Source organism: Mauremys reevesii, linkage group 1, assembly GCF_016161935.1.
Source record: "Mauremys reevesii isolate NIE-2019 linkage group 1, ASM1616193v1, whole genome shotgun sequence".
In the NCBI taxonomy this organism is placed as follows: domain Eukaryota; kingdom Metazoa; phylum Chordata; order Testudines; family Geoemydidae; genus Mauremys; species Mauremys reevesii.
Window position 1 is genome coordinate 204,307,001 of NC_052623.1, and position 18,808 is coordinate 204,325,808.

The 18,808-nt window shown below is 43.7% G+C and overlaps 1 long non-coding RNA gene across 2 annotated transcripts in view; it reads left to right on the plus strand.

Moving 5' to 3' along the window:
- The window catches only part of LOC120407190, a 58,526-nt gene that overhangs the window by 15,151 nt on the left and 24,567 nt on the right, over positions 1-18,808 (plus strand). The window lies entirely within an intron of this gene.

Consider the following 18,808-nt stretch of genomic DNA (forward strand, 5'->3'; position numbering starts at 1 on the left):
TGCACTGAACAGGGATGGACTTATTTAATCACATGCTTATTTTCCTGATTTTCTTTCTTTCTGAGATGCACCTGTGAACTCCCCAGCTGCCATGGTGTGGTGAGGCAGGGATTAGCAGCTGGTGAGGTCATAGGCATACCACTGCACTGAGGGGCTGAGAGAGATGTCCCACAGTTAGGAGAGAGTATCTTTGCTTGACACTGTCAGTGAGCGTAGGTAATAAAGTCAGGAGGACCTAACTGTGGCTACCTGATTTCTGAAGGGTTTTTGCAGCTGAGGCAGGTGGTGTAGGTAGCAGTTGTTAATGGAGGCAGAAGGCACTTCCTTAAAGCAGCAGGCTGGTGCCACAGATGCACTTTATATGGAATGAAAAGTCTTCCCCGCTTTGCCTCTCTTAAACAGCAGAAAATTAAAAGCAAATCTAAATTCCATCTCTGCACATGAGCTCTAGTATATTGTAGATTCAGCAAGGTGATGCATATGCATGTGCCTAATTTCAAGCACATGAGTAGTTCCGTAAGTGTGACACCAGCCAGGCATATCCTTAAGTATCATGCTGAACTGGAAGCTTGAATGCTTGGATGCTTATTCAGACTTGAGGTTCCCCTATAACTAATTGTGTTGTATAGGATCTTTCAGGACATGATCAGACATCCTCTGTGGAGTAACACAGAATGCTAGACGTGTGTCAGAGATGAGAGGAAAAAGCTGGAGATCCTTTGTAATAGTTTAGATTATTATTTGCTGAACAGCAGGCCACATTGCCCAACGTTGTGTGATCACGTAATGAAAGACCCCACTGTAGTAATGGAATAGGCACAAGGGAGCATGGTTAATGCTGTTATGGGACCCTTAACTCTGAACTTCCTGACTCTTTTGTGTGATTAAAATTTCAAACTTAAACTTGCATTTGTGTTCTTTGGGCACTGTGTTCACTTGGGGAAGGATGCTTGGGTTTGGGGGTTCTCCCTTCACAAGAGAATTGCACCTGAAAATATATTTGGCTAAATAAACACGATCAAGCTGAAAACTTTGTATGGTCATCCCTCTTTGAATGCTACAAATACTAAACATTCAGGTACTATGGACCGATTATGTTAATGATCTAGTATAAAGTATGTGAGGGAGAAATTCTTCAATCTCAGAAATGTTTATAATTGATACTTTGTCTTAATTGTTAATTCTGTTCTTCTTCTTATTGGTAACATAGTTGTCTGGGTCACAAAATGTACCCATGTCCTATTTTAATTGGAGCTTTCCTATACAAGTCCTGAGGAGGCTCAGTACGACAGAGATGTTAAAATCAGATGAGATCAGCACAGTCCTGCTCTTCAAAGCATCCATCAATTACTTTCAGTTGGAACTATTAGTGTTTTCCATAAAACCCAGGATGCCCCTTTGTATCTGCTGTATTGTTATTGAGTTTACCATGATTTGTAACACAGTAGTTCCTTGATGCCCCAGCTGAGTTTGTGCTAATGCTGTACAAACATGGCAAGAGACAGCACCTACTACAAACTACTTACAATCTAAAAATCTTTGAAGCGCTAAGTGTAGTCAAAGCTCTCCCAGCGCTGTCCGTACTCCACCTCCCTGTGGGGAATAACGTACAGCGCTGGGAGCCGTGCTCCCAGCGCTGTGGCTTTGATCACACTGGCGCTTTGCAGCGCCGCAATTTGCAGCGCTGCAGAAGGTGTGTTTTCACACCCTGCTGCAGCGCTGCAAATTTGTAAGTGTAGCCAAGCCCAAAGTCAGAGGTGGAACAGAGGAATGAAGTGACTTCTGCAAGGTCGCATGGCAGAGCAGGGAAAAGAAGCCATTTATCCTGAGTCCCAATCTGGTGCATTCTCCACTCTCCCACACTGTTTCCACTTGTGCTAGGAAGCTCACTATTATAAATGAATAGTGCAGGTGACATGTTAAAGAAGGTTATTGTTGCACGAAAAAGCTGTTGGGTAGAGCTGAAATCCAAGCTCTTTACCCCAGACATACAACAGCTCTAAGTTACCAATGTCTGTTTCCAGACTATAACACTCTCTTCAATGTCATCCGTGTTCAGTGCTAACCACAGATACTGTTTTCACACCATGTTATGTTGCTTAGCTGTTAAAAGTACCTGTAAAGGAAAAATATTTGTGGCCAATATCCTGTGTAAAATACAAGATCCAAAAGCTTCTCTCTAAAGATGATGCCCTGTTTCAACTGGTGCTGCCTTCTCTTCTGCTTGAAAACCTACACTATGCATCACACAAACAGTTTTTTATGTAAAGTGAAACTTCAGAGGTTCAGCAACCTCCAGAGCTTGGTGGCTGGGCTCACAGAGGCATATGGTAGTTGCTCCTGCAGTTCACACACAAGGCCATCAGCCAGTGCAATGCAGACTTATTGGGCCAAATTCATCCCTACTGAACTCCACTGTGGCAGACTGAAACCATAGGTTACAGAGGTGTGAACTCTCTCATTCATGGGAGATGGGATGGTAACTCAAAACTTTAAAGGATGACAGGTTTTTAATTTAAACGTTAACTGTTGTTTAATTGTTGATTAAAAAAAAAGAAATCTAGCTAATATAGTGATTTGAATATCATCACAAGTAGAGATGGACAAGGCCAGTTGGTCATCTTTCTAATCCATGCCCATTGTTACTGCAGGATTGTTCCCTACAGTCAGGGTTTAAATTCGGTTGGAGCTGTTTGGCGTTCTGGTAACTATTTTCAATTCCCTCTGGAAGTTTTGATAGCATGTTGGAGGGAGTTTGGGAGGGGTGGAGAGGGGAGCTCTGGGAAATACTCTATAAGAATTTAAGCTCTGCCTACAGTTATACTCACCACTACTTTTTGCCCTAAGTGATTGGAGCTCTCACCACATTCCTTCTGACTTTTCCACAGTCTACTAGATGTTTTTTCTGCTTGCTTTTTTAGATTATTTTCCCTGGGTTATTTTCATCCTGTTACTCCTGGTTACACCCCAGCATTCTAAGGGGGGCCCCAGGGAAAGAGGAAGGGTGATGGTGGCAGACAATATGGAAGGGAGGAATGAAGATCAGATACAATTGCAGGGATGGATGTGTGTGGTGATTGGGTAGAGTTCCATTTTCACAAATACACACCCCTCTTAACTTGGATCTGTGGTAATAAATGAGCGGGTTGGCAGGTGATATTAAACTACTGTGCAATGGTTGAAGCAAAATAAAAACTATGGACTTCATCGTCCTTCACAGTAAGGCCCCTTCACATAGCTCTGCCAGTGTAAAGGGACCTTGCAGTGGGAGTGAAGGTAACTTTCTGCCTGAGTGGAGTAAAGGGGCAGTATAATGAGAAACAGGCCCTAAGATTCTGGATAATATAACAAGGGCAAGGACCCTCAATCCTTGGAATTCATAGGGTTTTTTTTTCTTTTTCTGAACCCAGACCAGCCACCCAGCTCATTAGACTCTTAAGGCTGGAATGTTTCCAGATGGATAATGGACTAAACTGTGCTGTGGGGAAGGCATCAGTAGTATGAAAAGAATGAGTACTCTGATACAAGCTCGCCGCTATTTTATAACTCTGGTTACATTACAAGCAAGCTGATGGTTTTATCCCCTTAGCACAGAGCCATGTGCAGACATTCACTAGATTCATCTCCATATATTCCCTCGTCCCTTAGCCCCATGTGAGAATGTGAACAACTAACAATAATCTCAGTTGGATAAGAAGCCTTTATGAAAAATATTCTGACTGTGACTCATCCAAACTTCAGAACCAAGACCAACCTCCCCCCCACCGCCCACTAATCACTTGCTAGTTCTGAATCTCACCTCAATGCTTCTGTCCATGCAACATGCCAAGTTGCTTGCATTCTTGTTCAAATACTGAGGTTTCTGTATGTCAGTTTAGGTCTAGGCTAGCACATGTCAGAAAATCTAATCATCCCTTTCTCCTTAGCTTGCAAAGAAAGAATCACAGCTACTCAGGCAGGGAGGGTCAGCTGAACAAATAAAATTAACTTTCCAACATGAAAAAAAAATGAATGTGGCAATTACAATAAGCCCTTCTAGAATGCTAGAGGGGGGATTGCCTGGTTCAGGTAGTATACTAGAGCAAGCGGGGACTGGAGCATGTGCCTTGGGATTGCTGAGTTCTGCCTCCAGCCCTGATTCTGATTTGCTGAATGACTTTGGACAAGTAATTTAGCCTCTTTGTGCCTCAGTTTCCCTATGCAAAATGAAGCTAATCTATCTCAGGGCTGTTTGGCAACTTAATTCATATTTGTAAAGCACTTTGGGATCCAAGCATGAAAAGGACATATAGCAATGGGATGGCTAAGCAAAGTAGATAACAGAAAGGTAAGATATTAAATAAAATACAGTTTATTAAAGACAAATGTTACAAGATTAACCCCTTCAGCCCTGATTTTTCCCTAGAAAAAATCCATCTGATCAACTTAGTGTTGCACAACTAAGGATGTGTCGCAGTATGCAGTAAGCGTGCTCTTCTGTTAGGTTTCTCTAGCTGGGGCAAGCCATATTAGTCATCTGGCTTTATGTTGTTGCATTTAAAGCAGCATCAGACTAAAAATCATAGAAATGAGAGAGAGCCCTCCTGGCTCATCATCTCCATTTTCTCTGCTCACCCAGCATCACTACTGCAGGGCTGTTCCATGCCATATATTTGTTAGTGCTTTGTCCAGTGTAGTTGTAAATGATGCAATGGACGGGTTTCGGCTCCTTCCCTTGGGAGCTGACTCCATGATTTAATAGTTCCCTGTCAGGAAGACCTCTCAGTTTCAACCCATTCCTCCTAGTACCACTTTAAATGATTACTCTTTTGCCTTGGTGTTTATACCCTTTAAGTAGGGTGACCAGACAGCAAATGTGAAAAATCGGGACAGAGGGTGGGGGGTAATAGAAGCCTATATAAGAAAAAAGACCCAAAATTGGGACTGTCCCTATAAAATCGGGACATCTGGTCCCCCTACCTTTAAGCCCTTCTCTCTGGCTTTAGGTTACCACGCAGAGGGCCAGATTTTGAACTCCTTACTCACCCGAGTAACCCCCTAGAAATGATTGGGATTGCTTTTGTTAGTAAACTGCATTCAGCAGTACAAGTGGCTCCCATATGGCCCAGAGAAATGACTTTTCCGAGGTCACAAAACTCAAGAGTGCCTGGCTGCTGCTGCCGCCGCCGCCATGCTCAGAGCACCAGACCATTCTGCCTGTCTAGGATGAGCACTAAACCTTTGGATCAGAAAGATAAAAATACATTAGCGCATTCAAACCTTTTAGTTCTTTACTGAACTGCATCAAAACTCTTGCCCCTTTTAGGATCTCCTGTCCATTGGGCAGCCCTGCATTTGCCTGAGACACAAACCAATGCATTAAGTGCCTGCCAATGATTGAAGCTCTACAGGCATTTGCTAGCCAGATTTGTTGGGCTGGCAAACACATTGCCTTGTACTGGATGGTATGTTGCCTCAACTAAAACTAATCTATGATGGGGGGTACTGTCCACCCCTCCCCTCCCCAGTTCTCCAATTCCAAACACGGCTCTTAATGACCACCCCCTCCCCCGCCACCCCCAATGGCATAGATAAAGCTGGGAGAGCTGTAACTCCAGCAGCTTTCCTCTTGATTAGGGCTTTGGCAATGATCCATAATTCGGCCCTTTGTGAGCAAAAGCACAAAGCGGCTGGCTGGCCCAGACGTGGGATTGACAGAAGGGTCACTGTTTGACTTCCATCAGAAAGAACAAAATGTGATGAGACAACAGGGGAATCAAATGCCAGAGCCCAGGCAGAGCTGAGACTAAAACAAACATGTCTGGAGCGATATTGTGTCCAAATGACACCACTGGGATTTATTGTCTCTCAGGATGTTAAGTAAGAGGAGGGTGAACAGCACTTGTGGAGAACATGGTATCCCTGCAGTCAGTTCTTTGCTGGGCCTCTCAGAAGGCAGATCATAGAAAGAGCAGCCTAGCAGAGGGTCAGAGAAAGTGGCTGTATGACAACTGTGCCTCCCTAATTCTGGACTGCTCCAGGGACCAGGGCATCCCTCAGCATGAGACCAGCCTTAGGGCCTGCTCTGGAGTTGAGGATACTTTTTGCATTCTGACATCTCCCTTACCCACCCTCACCACACCTCCTTTTGCACCACCTCTGGTATGCCTGTACACTGAGGGTAGCCTGTGCTGGCCCCACACCATTCTACTTCCTGCAGTGGTTGCAGCCTCTTCATACTGCCACAGTCGCATAAAAGGACCACAGCAGGGGCCGGAATCTGGCCAGCTGTCTCTCTTCCTCTTGCTACACTACTGTCGCATGGAAAAGGAAGGATAAAGCAGGGAGGGAGGGGAAGGAACACAATGAGGTATTTTAAATAGTGTGGAGCATAACCTTGGTCTGTCCCTCTTCTTTTTCTCATCTCATAATGTAACAGTCAGGGGTTGTGCAGAATTAGTGGAAAGTAAATGCAGAACAAATAAAAAGGATATAGTCAGCCCGAGGCACTGCTAGGATTGGTCAAAAACTGGGAAGTATTTCCCCTGGAAATAATAAAAAAAAAAGTCATTTGAAAATTTTCACTGATTTTTTTTTGCAATTAAATTTTTTTTTATTTTCTTTTTGTTTTTACTTTTAAAGGTGAAAAAATGGAAAAAGAGAGAGAAAGAAGGCAAAAAATGGAAAGATGATCAGTTGTAAAATCAAAAAGTAAACTTCTTTAGTAACTACCCCAAAGCGTTTGACCAAAATGAGAAAAAATCCACAAAATGTTTTTCAGTCAACAAGCCATTATTAAACAGCAGGGTTTTTTGTTTGTTTGTTTGTTTTTTTGGGGGGGTTGTTTTTGTCAAAACACTTCATGTGAACAGCCCTATTTACTGCCTTAGAAGGTTATCAAATGTTGTGGCTGGATTGTAAAGTAGTGCTGCGTAATTTCATGACTGTATTGTAGTTATGCAACAACAGAGGCAATTAAATCTCCTGTTTAAGGGCATAAACTGATCACCTACTAGGATTGAAAGGGATTTCCCTTCCTCACAAACATGCACATTAGAAGCTGGCCAGGTGCATTTTGGGGATTTTGCCTTCCAAATCATTATGGCAGTGTTGACGGCTGCCAGATACTGGATTTGACAGATATTGGGAAAGTCTATGTTCTCATGACAATATCTTAGGTGCACAAAAGTGGAAGAGGGAGGAAAGGTTGACTCTCTCAGTGACAGAGCTGCGTGTCACCAAACATGAGAGAGAGCCCAAGAAGGAGACATTTTAGTGGAAGCTAACCCCCAGCTCCAAGATAAAGTTAAAAGAAGAACCAACTTCTGGGTTCACAGTGAAGAACCTATTTGGTCCTTCATCTTGCGCTTGTACCATAAAAGAGAGCAGGTGTTCTTACTGCCAAAGAATATTTCTTGCTCTTGGTGTCCTCTGGATCCAGGAGGAGCCAGCAGTACTAAGTGCTGGACACCATTTGGGGTCTAATGGGGAAGAAGGGCTGCTATCTGTACTCCCCCACGGTAAGATTTGGTGCCAGGAATGCATCTCTGCAGCTTCTTATTGAAATGAATGGGGAACTTCCAAACACTAGTCTCTTGCTTGTGTTCTAACTCTAGAAGTTGCCTTTGTATGTTCATGAGTGGTTGGTGCGGGAGACCCCTTACTTTCTTCTGCTCAGAGAGGGTGGCAAACTGTTTTAAATGGTTAATACAAACAAAATACATTCAAACAAGAATTGGGGGAGAGAGGAAGGCCAGGTCTGGAGAGATGGAGACAGACCGGCTGAACTAAGAGAAGCAGAGTTGAAGTACTAAGGTCTTGTCTACACTAGGTTGTCTACGCTGTCTCCAGTGTCCTAGAAGATCAGTTCAGGTAAGACCTTCATTTAGGTCACAATTCAATCAGTTTTCCAATGCTGTTGTGTGGTTGGTTGCTTGTTTTTAAATGTCACCCCTTCTTAATGTATATAATATAGATATTATCTGGTTGTAGATACCTAAACACATTGTTTCAAATTAATTTACTTTTTACGTAGCTTTAAATTCAGATACTTTACTTTGTGAAATAAGCTACTGAATTTTTTTCTGCCCTTCTCTCCTTGCTGACTTTAATTGAGTCTAGGACCCACAGTTCCACATGACAGCCCTAGTGTGACTTTCACAGATCGCTCTTGTATGCTTTTTCATTTCCTTCTGCAGTAGCCAAAGTAAACTAGTGGGGGAGGGGGAGCTTAAGAATTATTGGTTTCACAATGTAATGCACAGCAAGGTGACATCTTGTCACAAGTTTCCTTTATTTTGGTAGTTACATTAACTCACTAGGTAGGATAGTAGGAACTACTGGAGTCAGTGGATATTGTCAGCGTGCCTGTGTGGCAGATGCTTTTTGCAGGTAGAACTCACTCTTGGAGTCTGATGTTCTTGGAATTGAACCTGTGGTCAAATTCTTGGACAACGTGGGTAGTGCCAAGCCACCAGACTGAATCTGAGTCAAGTCACTGATAACCAAAAGCCCTGACCACCAGAAGAGCTTGTCATTGGACAGTTCCAAAAACCACTCACCATGGCATTGCCCTTCATAGTCACAAGAGCACGTTACAATGACACAACTAACAGGCAGAGCTTTTATTTTATTATCTCTATATTTAAGTATATTGTAATGAATCTGCTGGCTTGTTATTGGATTCCTCTCCATCCCACTAGAGGTGAGCTGGATGGAAAGGGTTGACATCATTCTGAGAGGATCAGGCACTCAGATAGTATCTAGCCCACGGAGGGCAATGTGTTACCTAGAGTGAACAGGAAAGGAAGTAGCAAGAAAAGCCAGTAACAAGAGAGTGTGTGTGTTAATATAAGGCACTCTGTACTTTAGCTTCCACCTTCTTTTGGCTCCTTGGTGTGTTGGAGCAAATGAGACTCCCTTTCTCCTTAGTGAGGGTAAGCAGGTGTAAGGGAGTCTAATTCACCTCACCTCTGAATTTGACCCATTCACTACACCGCGTTCTCTGCCTGAGAATCTCATGAGAAACAAACTGCCATGACTAATAAATTCCAGCTCAAACTTCGCATGAAAATGTGCGGTAGCTTTTTCCACAGCTTAAATCAAAGCAGGGCTAAGCCAACAAAGAGATTACAAACAAACCCAGAGTTTACTTTGCATGATTGCCACACAGTTGCTTCCAGATACAGTATCCTGTTTTCCCTCCAAGCTACACTTGGAGATCACATCAAATAAATCTGAACTTCCCAGTTATGTAGATATAAAGCAAGCTGCTGCCCTACGTGTTTGAAATTCTTTGTATTTAGCAAGCAACGGAAGTGCAGGCATTATGCTGAGTCAATTCACTGGATCCTTTGAGAAAGGATGTAATTAAACATCCCTAGAAACAGAATTGTGACAAATAAGAGGTTATGGATGGGAGTGAGGGATGACAACCCATTGGTTTTTGTTTTTTTCATTTTTAAAAAGTTTTTGGATACTTACACGTGGCTTCGCCTCAGAGTCCTGATCCAGTTCCATTGGCTGAGCAGCATTTGATGAAGCAAACAACTGAATCATATGTCCTTTGCTAGGATAGGAAACAAATCTTTCTAATTGGCAAAGGTTATATCTGAGATCACCTCTGTGATTTTATTGTGGCTTTACAATCCAGGTATATTCAAATGGATGTTGGGGTCTGGTACAGCTCTTGGTGCTGTCCTGTTACTGCTTTTCACTTTGGATATGAGGAGACCAATCATGTAAGTTGTTAGCACTTGGTGAATTCTGTCCCAAAGGGCATATCACACAGGAGGGGTGTTGCAGAGGATCAGCTGGGCTTCAGCATATCATCTGTTTAGCCCTGAGTAGCTCCAGGCTACCAGGACTGTGTTAGGATATTTAAGAGAAATGTCACTCGGTCCCCAAATAATTGACATGGGATGATTTGGAGGAACAAACCAAGATAGCCTGAGATTACCTAGTAATGAGCTGGGAAGGGGGGGGGAGGGGCTGAGACAAGTGGTTGTGAGGGTGACCTCTTCAAACCTACTGTCTCATCCCTGCCCCTTCATCCGAGGTCAGTAATACTTGTAGGTACAGGAAATCCCCTCAGGGTGGGGCAGCATTTATTCTGACTGGATGCAGTTCCTGTGCTCCATGGAGCTCCCACCATCCATGTCCCAGAGTCCTGGTTCCCTTTACTGTGCATCAGCTGGAGATGGTTCTGTGTGGGAGATAGGCTTAAGGGCTTTCCCTATGAATTTACTGCAGTGGCCCCTGTCACGGGCCTGGGCACTTTGCTCTCTGAGGCAGGCAATTCTATGGTGAATAACCCATGTCCTCCTTATCCCCGTTTTACCCTCATGGGGTAGGCTGGGGTGCGGCCTCACTGTCTCTGCCCCTCACTCCCTGTATTCTCCCTCTTCCATCCCTGCCAACACCTTCTGGTCTTGTGCACGCATTCTCTTCTCCCAGCATGGCAAGCTCTTAGAGGGATTCACACAGAGGCCTTCATATCGCTCCTCAGGAGCTGGCCTAAGGGTTGTGTGGCCCTCATTTCCCCATGGTGTCAGTCAGCACCAGCTCTGCCCATTTGTTTAAAGATTTTCCCTCCTTGTGGCCTTAGCTTCACCAGCCCCTTCTGGGATCAGCCATTGAAGCGACTGTGATGGGTTCCCCCCACAACCTCTGCAGTGCCACCTGATGTACGGGGGTCCCACTGAACCTGCCCATTCCACCAGCCTCCCTCACCCTGTCCTGCTGTACCAGGCCCTCAAGCCTCCTCTAGCACAAACACCGTTAGGGACCCACCTAGCTGCAGAAAGACACAGACACTGAAATCAGCTCTACATGGGAAGAATCAGCTAGGGGATTGCCCAGCACTCAAGTGCACACCCCCTCTGAGGTGCAAACATAAAATTGTATTGTCTTGCACTGAACAGAGAACTGTACAGCATAAGCTCATGAAAATCGCCCCTCCCTCAATTTGGAGGAAGATATGCACTGCTTTTTTGCCCCTAGTTATGAATTTCACAAACTGGTATAGAGAAACAACACAAGTTTATTAACTACAAAAGATAGATTTAAAGTGATTATAAGTGATAGCAAACAGATCAAAGCACATTACCTTAGTAAATAAACAAAAACTGCAAACTGAGTTTAACAAACTAGGTAGGTAGGGTATAAGTTAGCAAATTCTCACCCTGAGTGATAAACAGGCCGGCAGATTGTTAAGTCCCAAGCTGCCTTGGCTTTCCCAGGTTTTCATACACAGGCTAAACATCCTTCTGCCTGGGACCATCACTTCCCCCAGTTTAGTCCTTGCCCCTCAGGAGTTTCCAGGTGTGTTGTTGCAGAGAGAGTGAGGTTCCCCCATGATGTCATTGTCCCCCTTTTTTATCTTCTTCCCACTTGCTGGAACGCTCTTTTGCTGTGGCCTGGGTCAAACAGTTCCCGTTGTGTAGTGCTATCTCTGAGAGGTTTCTCTTCTACACAGTTCCTGGGGTAATCCTTGTGCTTGTGTGCATTTCCTTAATAAGCCATTAACATTGGCCTTTTTACTGTTGTACCTGAAAGGCTGCTTCTGGGTGTTTTCAGCCTCGCAACACGTTTCAGTAACACATACGTAGCCAAACTTCATAATGTCACATTTGACGAAAGCACGTACAATCCAACGAGATACTACTGTTTAGCAGATCAAGACTTTTAGAACGATACCTCACAAGGCATACATTGTACAAAACATATCCTAATTACATGACAGTGGTGAATATTGGGGTGTCACAGTGGCCAGTGCCATTTCATCTGGCTGCAGAGTGTGTGGCTTTAGTTACTGTAGTTACCCAGCAATGGTGACACAGAACACAAACACCTCATACTAGAATCGCACCAAGTGAATTTTATGCACCACATCATCAGTATAAAATCCAAACAAGGGCCAACCATCCTGCAAAATGTAGTCTTCAGGAGACTAGATGTTCCTTAGCTACAACCAGAAAAAAGGCAGGGCCCAAGTGCCCTAACACCTGAGGCCCCTGCAATGGCAGGAAACTGGTTTTTGTGCGATAGGCCCATGTGATCCTAGCAGATGAACCCACTCGATGCTCCAGAGGAAGGCAAAAAAACTCCAAGGTCTGTGCCAATCTGACCTGGAGGAAAATTCCTTCCTGACCCCAAATCTGGCCACCAATTTAACCCTGAGCGTGTCAGCAAGGATCACACAGCTAATGCACATCTGGGCTCTTGGGATTCATTGTTATTGCCTCAGACCATTGGTCCCTCTGGCCTAGCATCCTGCCTCCAGCTGCGACTAGGATCAGATGCTTCAAAGGAAGGAAAAACCCCACATAACTGATTCAAATACTTGTGAATTGTGGAGGGGGGGCGGGGCGCGAATCCTTTGTGCTGCCAGCAGAAAATCAGCTGAAACATGAGACTGGATTCCCTGAATTTATCTTACCAGCATGGACACAAGTGTGAACAAGCAGCAGCAAAGCGGAGGTGAGGAAGAGGGGGATGCAGAAAGGAGAAAGTTGAAGAGGGACAATCTCTTCTCTGTGGTGTGGAAGTCAGGTACGGGGGAAGTTTGTGTAATTTTTCTTGTATGTTTACTCTGAGCATTTTGGGCAGGAACATCTCTTATCCATGCTTTGTAAGGTACAGTGCATATTTGCAGCAAGAAAAAAGGATTCACAATGGTGATAAATAACAGCGGGAGTGTTAGAAAAATGCACTGCATGTTACAAAACCCAGATAAGGCAGGTCTCTGCCCTGAGGAGTTCATAGACTGCGTAGCACAAGACACCCCCCAGAGTGAATTTCAACTTTTCTGTGAGCTGTGGATGCTGGGCAGACTTTCCAAACTGCCCAGAGGGGCTTGAGACCTTTGCTAACAGGCTCTGCACCTTGTTCTTTCCCATGGGTTGGGGATGCTTGTGCACTCTGAGACTGTACATTTGAGCCTTGATGTTGGCTCTGTGTCCCCTGCCCCAGAAGTGTAGGGCCATGGAAAGATAGTGACATCCCAGTAGGGTTGCTAACCCTCCAGGGTTGGCTTGGAGTCTCCAGGAATTAAAGATTAATCATTAATTAAAGATTGTGTCATGTGATGAAACCTCCAGGAATTCGTCCAAAGTTGGCAGCCCTACGTCCCAGTGAGGCCACCACCATTCTGATAGTCACTTTGATTTGCTATACCCATGAAGTTGTGACATTTGGGCTGCTCCTTCCACTCCAATATACAGTTCATTGTTGTGGAAGTTTTGTTTATTTATCTGAGTCCTTTTCCTTCTGTTTACATCTGGAGCCTTTGGGTTTCATTCAAGGGAATGAATTTCCATAAATGAATCCCAGTAGGGCCAGAGAGAACCCTGAGCCAATACTTTATTATTTTTTACCAAATTATATAATTTTAGTCTCTATCCATGATGATCAGCAGTAAGTCATATTTAAATACATCAATAAAGCAAAAAAACAAAACGAGAAAAAACTGAGAGGAAAAAGACAGTGGGAAAACTTTTGAAAGGTGCTAGAGGTATAAATATAAAAAGGAAGAGCAAGAACTTTTGATAGAGTCATGGGGACCAGGTCACTTTGTGTGATCTCTGTCTATTAACAATGTCATTTGTGCTAAAAGCTCTTCTCACCTGTCTACAATTCTCTATGCTAATGGAATCCCCTGTGCTAGTTTATTCCAATCACCAATCTTGCTCGTGGCTAATACTGTTCCACTGGTGTCTCTGCTCTGTGTCCCCCCTTGGGCTTTTAGCCATTGTCCGACCATCCCACAACACTGTGAATACTTCCTGTTCTCTTTCTTCTGTTCTCTGGTAGCCACTTAAACACTCATTGTGTCTCCTAGCTCCCTATGCCTTTTCTCTGCTACCTTACATAGATTTAGGACTCTCATAATTACCCATGTTTCTCTCTTTCTCTCAAGCTGACTCATTCAGCCTGTCTTGGGCTACACTGGCTGTGGAGGGGCTGGAACCAAATTCCCTGATCTAAGGAACCTCCACCCCAACTTTGGGTCAATTTGAAATACTTACAAGGATCTGGATCCTAATTTCAGAGCTGTCCTCAACTCCCTCTGCCCTTCCCTCACTTGGGCCTGTAATGGATCAGCCTATAACTCAGGATACACATGCTCCCAGGGGTTATGAAATCTGGATCTGAATTTAGTGCCTCAGCCCCGTATCTGGTGTTTATTATGGACGCAGCACTCTGTGAGATCTTGGCAAGACTAGGGAATTCTTCTTTCTCAGGCAGAGGGAGTGAGCCCAGGACAGCTGGGAAATGGGCAGCCATCCCTACTAACCCCTCCTAAGGACAGTCCAGAGGACAGCTGTCCATATTACAGAAATCACCACCACAATGGGCTTTAATTGCTCCCTGTGTCAGTCTTATCAAAGGTCCTGTCCCTACCACGGGGACTGAAATGCCCTCGTACTTGTAGAGGTGATTCACCTCAGTGAAGTTTGAGGCACACGAATGGGACAACGTGGGAGGAGCTTATGTTGTGTATGTTCTATGGATAGAGACCTTCTGTTTCTAGGTCTGTTCCACAAGCACTAAGTCCCCATGAAAAAGTGCCTCCTTCTCTAGACTAGAATGCTGCATTCAGGTGCTTAAGCCATGGCCTTTGAAGGTTGCAGTGTGCTTTATGAGCTTATACTTCATGCAGTGGTGAGCAGCCCTGCTGGTGAAAAGAATTATGGGAACTCACAGTTCATAAGTGTGGAGCACTTGCAATAACATCATAAATATTTAATTCTACATTGCTCTTACAGTTACCAACGCCCTTCATATAGAAATATCATTACCGGTAATCCCCAGCCACTGGGGCAGGAGAGCTTGTCTGGCAACTGGCTGATCCCATTACCGGAAAGCCCTTTCCCTTCTGAAATTCAGTGGTGAGCTGGTCATAAAACAGGCCTCCTCGTTTCCCTTTTAAGCACAAGAAGATTATTATGGTTCTTTCTTGGCAAGTTCTGGAGCACCTCCCATTTGCTTTCCTGCAACTTTTGTTTACATTGGGGTTGAATAAGTTCTCCACTTTATTAGGCCACAGACAGGTGAGCGATGTCTCACTCTGAAATCTCCATTTTGTCAACTTGTTGCTGGATGAAGGCTGGCATTGGTTTGCTGCCAATTTGTTCAGTGATGCTACCTGAGTAGGGCTAAAGCATCAGCAAAACTCATGACCTTTAGTGGTGTATTTTTCCCTTGCAAGGCAATGACTGTCTATGCTCTCAAGAGCCCCAGCAAGCTTGCTTAATCCTGTGTAAACGTGTGTGTTTAGTAAGAAGTGTTTGTCTCTAATTTGTTGTTAACTGGTCAGCTAATGCAAGAAATAAGCTGAAATACGTTTCTGTCCTGAGCAATGAGTAAGATTCTACCTGCTGCTAAGGCTATTTAGATAAATCTATTAAAAACAAGCAAAAGTCTTGTGTTTGTAGTTGATCTGAACAAAGATCGGCTGTTGGTCTTCATCTTTAATGCCTTTGATAGGCTGTCTCAGAGAACACTTCTACCCCTGTGCTCTAGCAAGGAAGGTATAGTCAACAGTGAAACCCTGTCTGGCAATCCCTAGCATGAAACTGCTTTTACTCTGGCAAAGTTCCCATGGTAACAAACTGAGCCCTGATCTACACTACAGAGTTAAGTCAACATCGATCTAACTCGGTAAGTGTCTACACTAAAACATAGCTCCCACTGAGGTAGCTCCCACCGATGTCATAATGCCACCTCCACGAGAGGCGTAGCGTTTAGGTCGATGTAGTTAGATTGACATGGTGTCAATGTAGACACTGTGTTGCTTACATCGACTGTGGCTGCCTTTCAGAAGGCATCCCACAATGCCCCACACTGGGAGTTAAATCTGTGTAAGCGCTCCTAGTCAGGATGCACATCGCCAACATAAGGAGAGGAATGTGGACACGTGCAAAAGTGATTTAAGTACTGCAGTGGCTGTATGTCAATGTAACTTAGGTTGACTTAAATTTGTAATGTAGACTTGAGTCAATGAAACTGAAGTCAATGTGGGTCTTGCCTAAGAGGGGCTTGGAGGATTTGGCCTTCTGTTAATACTGTACAACCCAAATAATCCAAAGGTCCTTGGGTAACCTTGACAGCAGACTTCCAAGCCTGCTGGGTCTGCTCCTTCAGTTATGCAGAGTTTACAGGCTTTGGCAAAGCCTATAGGCTTGGTAGCTACAATCCTACTTCATGTAAGAGTTCCACCTGACTGAGCTGTGAGAATCTCAGTTCCTAAACTCTGCAAAGCTAGAAGTCTGGTCCTGCAGAGCACCCAAACTCCAATGACACCTCTTGTGCAATTGATTCCTCTGGCTCTTAAAAACTCAATGGGACCAAAGCTCTAGTGAAACCTAAGGGAATATATCAACCCTTCAGCTTTGCTGCACGGAGACTAAGTAATCAAGGTTTGACCGATAGCTTTGTGAGATTCCATATTTATTCTCTCACGCTGTCTTCCAGATTCAGCAGGTTCAGTTTGAGTCAAACATTGTTTCTTTGGTTTCTTTTCTTAATCACCAGCACTGCAAACTCCCTCTGGTATCTGATAATCCAGCTGGACTCTTTCTACCTCTTCTCATATATCACCAATAAGAAATCCCCTGCTGGAAGTGAGATGACAGTTGTTTTGACAATGCTGATTGCAAAATAGACTCCAGCTTGCTTCCACATAATGCAGGGTTCAAGCTAGTTGGTCAGTAAAGGAGCAGTCAGGTCTTGAATCATATAGGGTGAAAGTATCTGTGCATAGGGTCAGCATAAGGCCTATGTTTTGAGAACTCGAGTGGGACTTCATTGGTGCACAGGGGTAAATTTTGCACAGGGGAAGCAGGTATATAAAGTAAGAAAGTACCATTTTCCACCATCATTTTTATTTCATTGTACAAAAGTCAGTAAAATCAGAGTAATGTTTCCCACGGCAACCTTAGCTCCTCTCCCTTGTATGTTTCTCTCTCACATTGCAAACTGAATGTTCCAGTTCCATAGTTTTCTGCTTGTAATCAAGCATTCTTCTTGCCTGTTTTCATAGCTTAGTTATCACATAATACAAAAGGATCTTCCTCAATTTTTGTTTATTATCTCATAGAAATGTAGGGCTGGAAGGGACCTTGAAAAGTCATCAAGACCAGCCCCATGAACTGAGGCAGGACCAAGTAAAACCTAGATCATTCCTGACAGGTGTTTGTCCAATCTGTTCTTAAAAGCCTCAAATGATGGGGATTCCACAACCTCACTTGGAAGCTTATTCCAGATTTTGACTACCTGTTATATTTAGCTTGGTGCAGGTAGTTTGTGGTTTTAGTAGCTTTGAGCCCAGGAACTACAATTCCCAGGATGCACTGAGGGGAGGAGAAGGGAAGGAAGAATGTGAACTCTGTGAAAGAGTGAGGGGAATAAACCTTACCCTTGCTGTTATCAAGCTTCCCAAGTCTTCCTCAAACTGGTTCAGGTGCAAAACTACCCTTATAGTTAGAAAGTTTTTCCTAACATCTAATCTATCTCTCCTTTGCTGCAGATGAGGCCCATTACTTCTTGTCCTACCTTCAGTGGACATGGGAAACAATTGATCCCTGTCTTCTTTATAACAGCCCTTAGTGTATTTGAAGATTATCAGATTAGATAAATACCTGTCAGGGATGGTCTAGACAATACTTAGTCTTGCCTCAGTGCAATTAGATTAGATGACCTACTGAGGTCATTTCCAGTCCTGTATTTCTATGATTCTATGCAGATCTATTTGGGAAAGCTATTATATTAGCACTGGTGTGCAAGAAATTGAATTTTCATATGAAATTAGAAGAGACCAGTTTGGTGCATTAATTGTAACCATTATACATGTGCAAGTATATTTCAAATTGTTCTGCTTTACTAGTAAACTGGAACTCTTCCATATTTCTGTAAGTGGATGTCTTCTCTTTCCTAGTTTTCTTTTTAACTAGAAAATGCCTTCACTACTTCTTTGCTGTTGTTGTATTTTACCTTTTTACAGTACCATCCTCATCACCTTTGTTCTTGTTTTGTCTCCATGCTCAGAGCACATTGCGTGTCTCTCCTCTGCCATTCTGTGTTGTCAAATACAAAATGGCTGCCTGTGTCTTGAACAGCAGAGTCCTTAGAGATTTAAAGGCGCAATAAACAAAACACATAGTGGTGTCCCTACATACACTGTAGTTTGCCTAGCATGAATTAAGAGCGATGAGCTCAAACCAAACTCCCAATTCCAAATAGCTCTGAATGTTTGGAAACTTTGCAGCTCAGGCCAATCCCTAGAATTTAGCAGTAATATAAAGAAGTGTTATTTTTATTAGTGAATATTGCTATCCTTAATACCTGATCATTCAAACACTGGCTGTGCGGCATTTTCCCTGCCCCTGCCAATTGAGTCTTGCTTAAAAATAAGGAAATGGATTTCTTGAAGGGGAGGAAGCAGTTGGCCCACTGACACGCAATAGATCCCACTGGAGCTAAATCTTCTATCCTGGAAGAGGGGACGGCCTGTGAAAATTAGGTCAAGGAACTTCCCAGTTTCTGCTGACCTGATCAGACCCAGAAAACCAATGGTAAATAAACCACAAGGCCAGTTTTAGCCTAAAGGAAAATATTTTTCAATGGTGGTGCCTGGGACATAGGCTGTAAAATGCAAAATATGCTAGGCTCATTCTAAAAGAAAAAGTGTACATTTTAGAATGGCTTTACTAATGGTGGGGCTGACCAAAAAGCCTGACTCGTATCACAACCCACTCCCTCCCCCCCCCCAAAAAAAGGTTATAGGGATATTTATATCTGGTCTTTGCACCACAGGCTGATTTCTAGT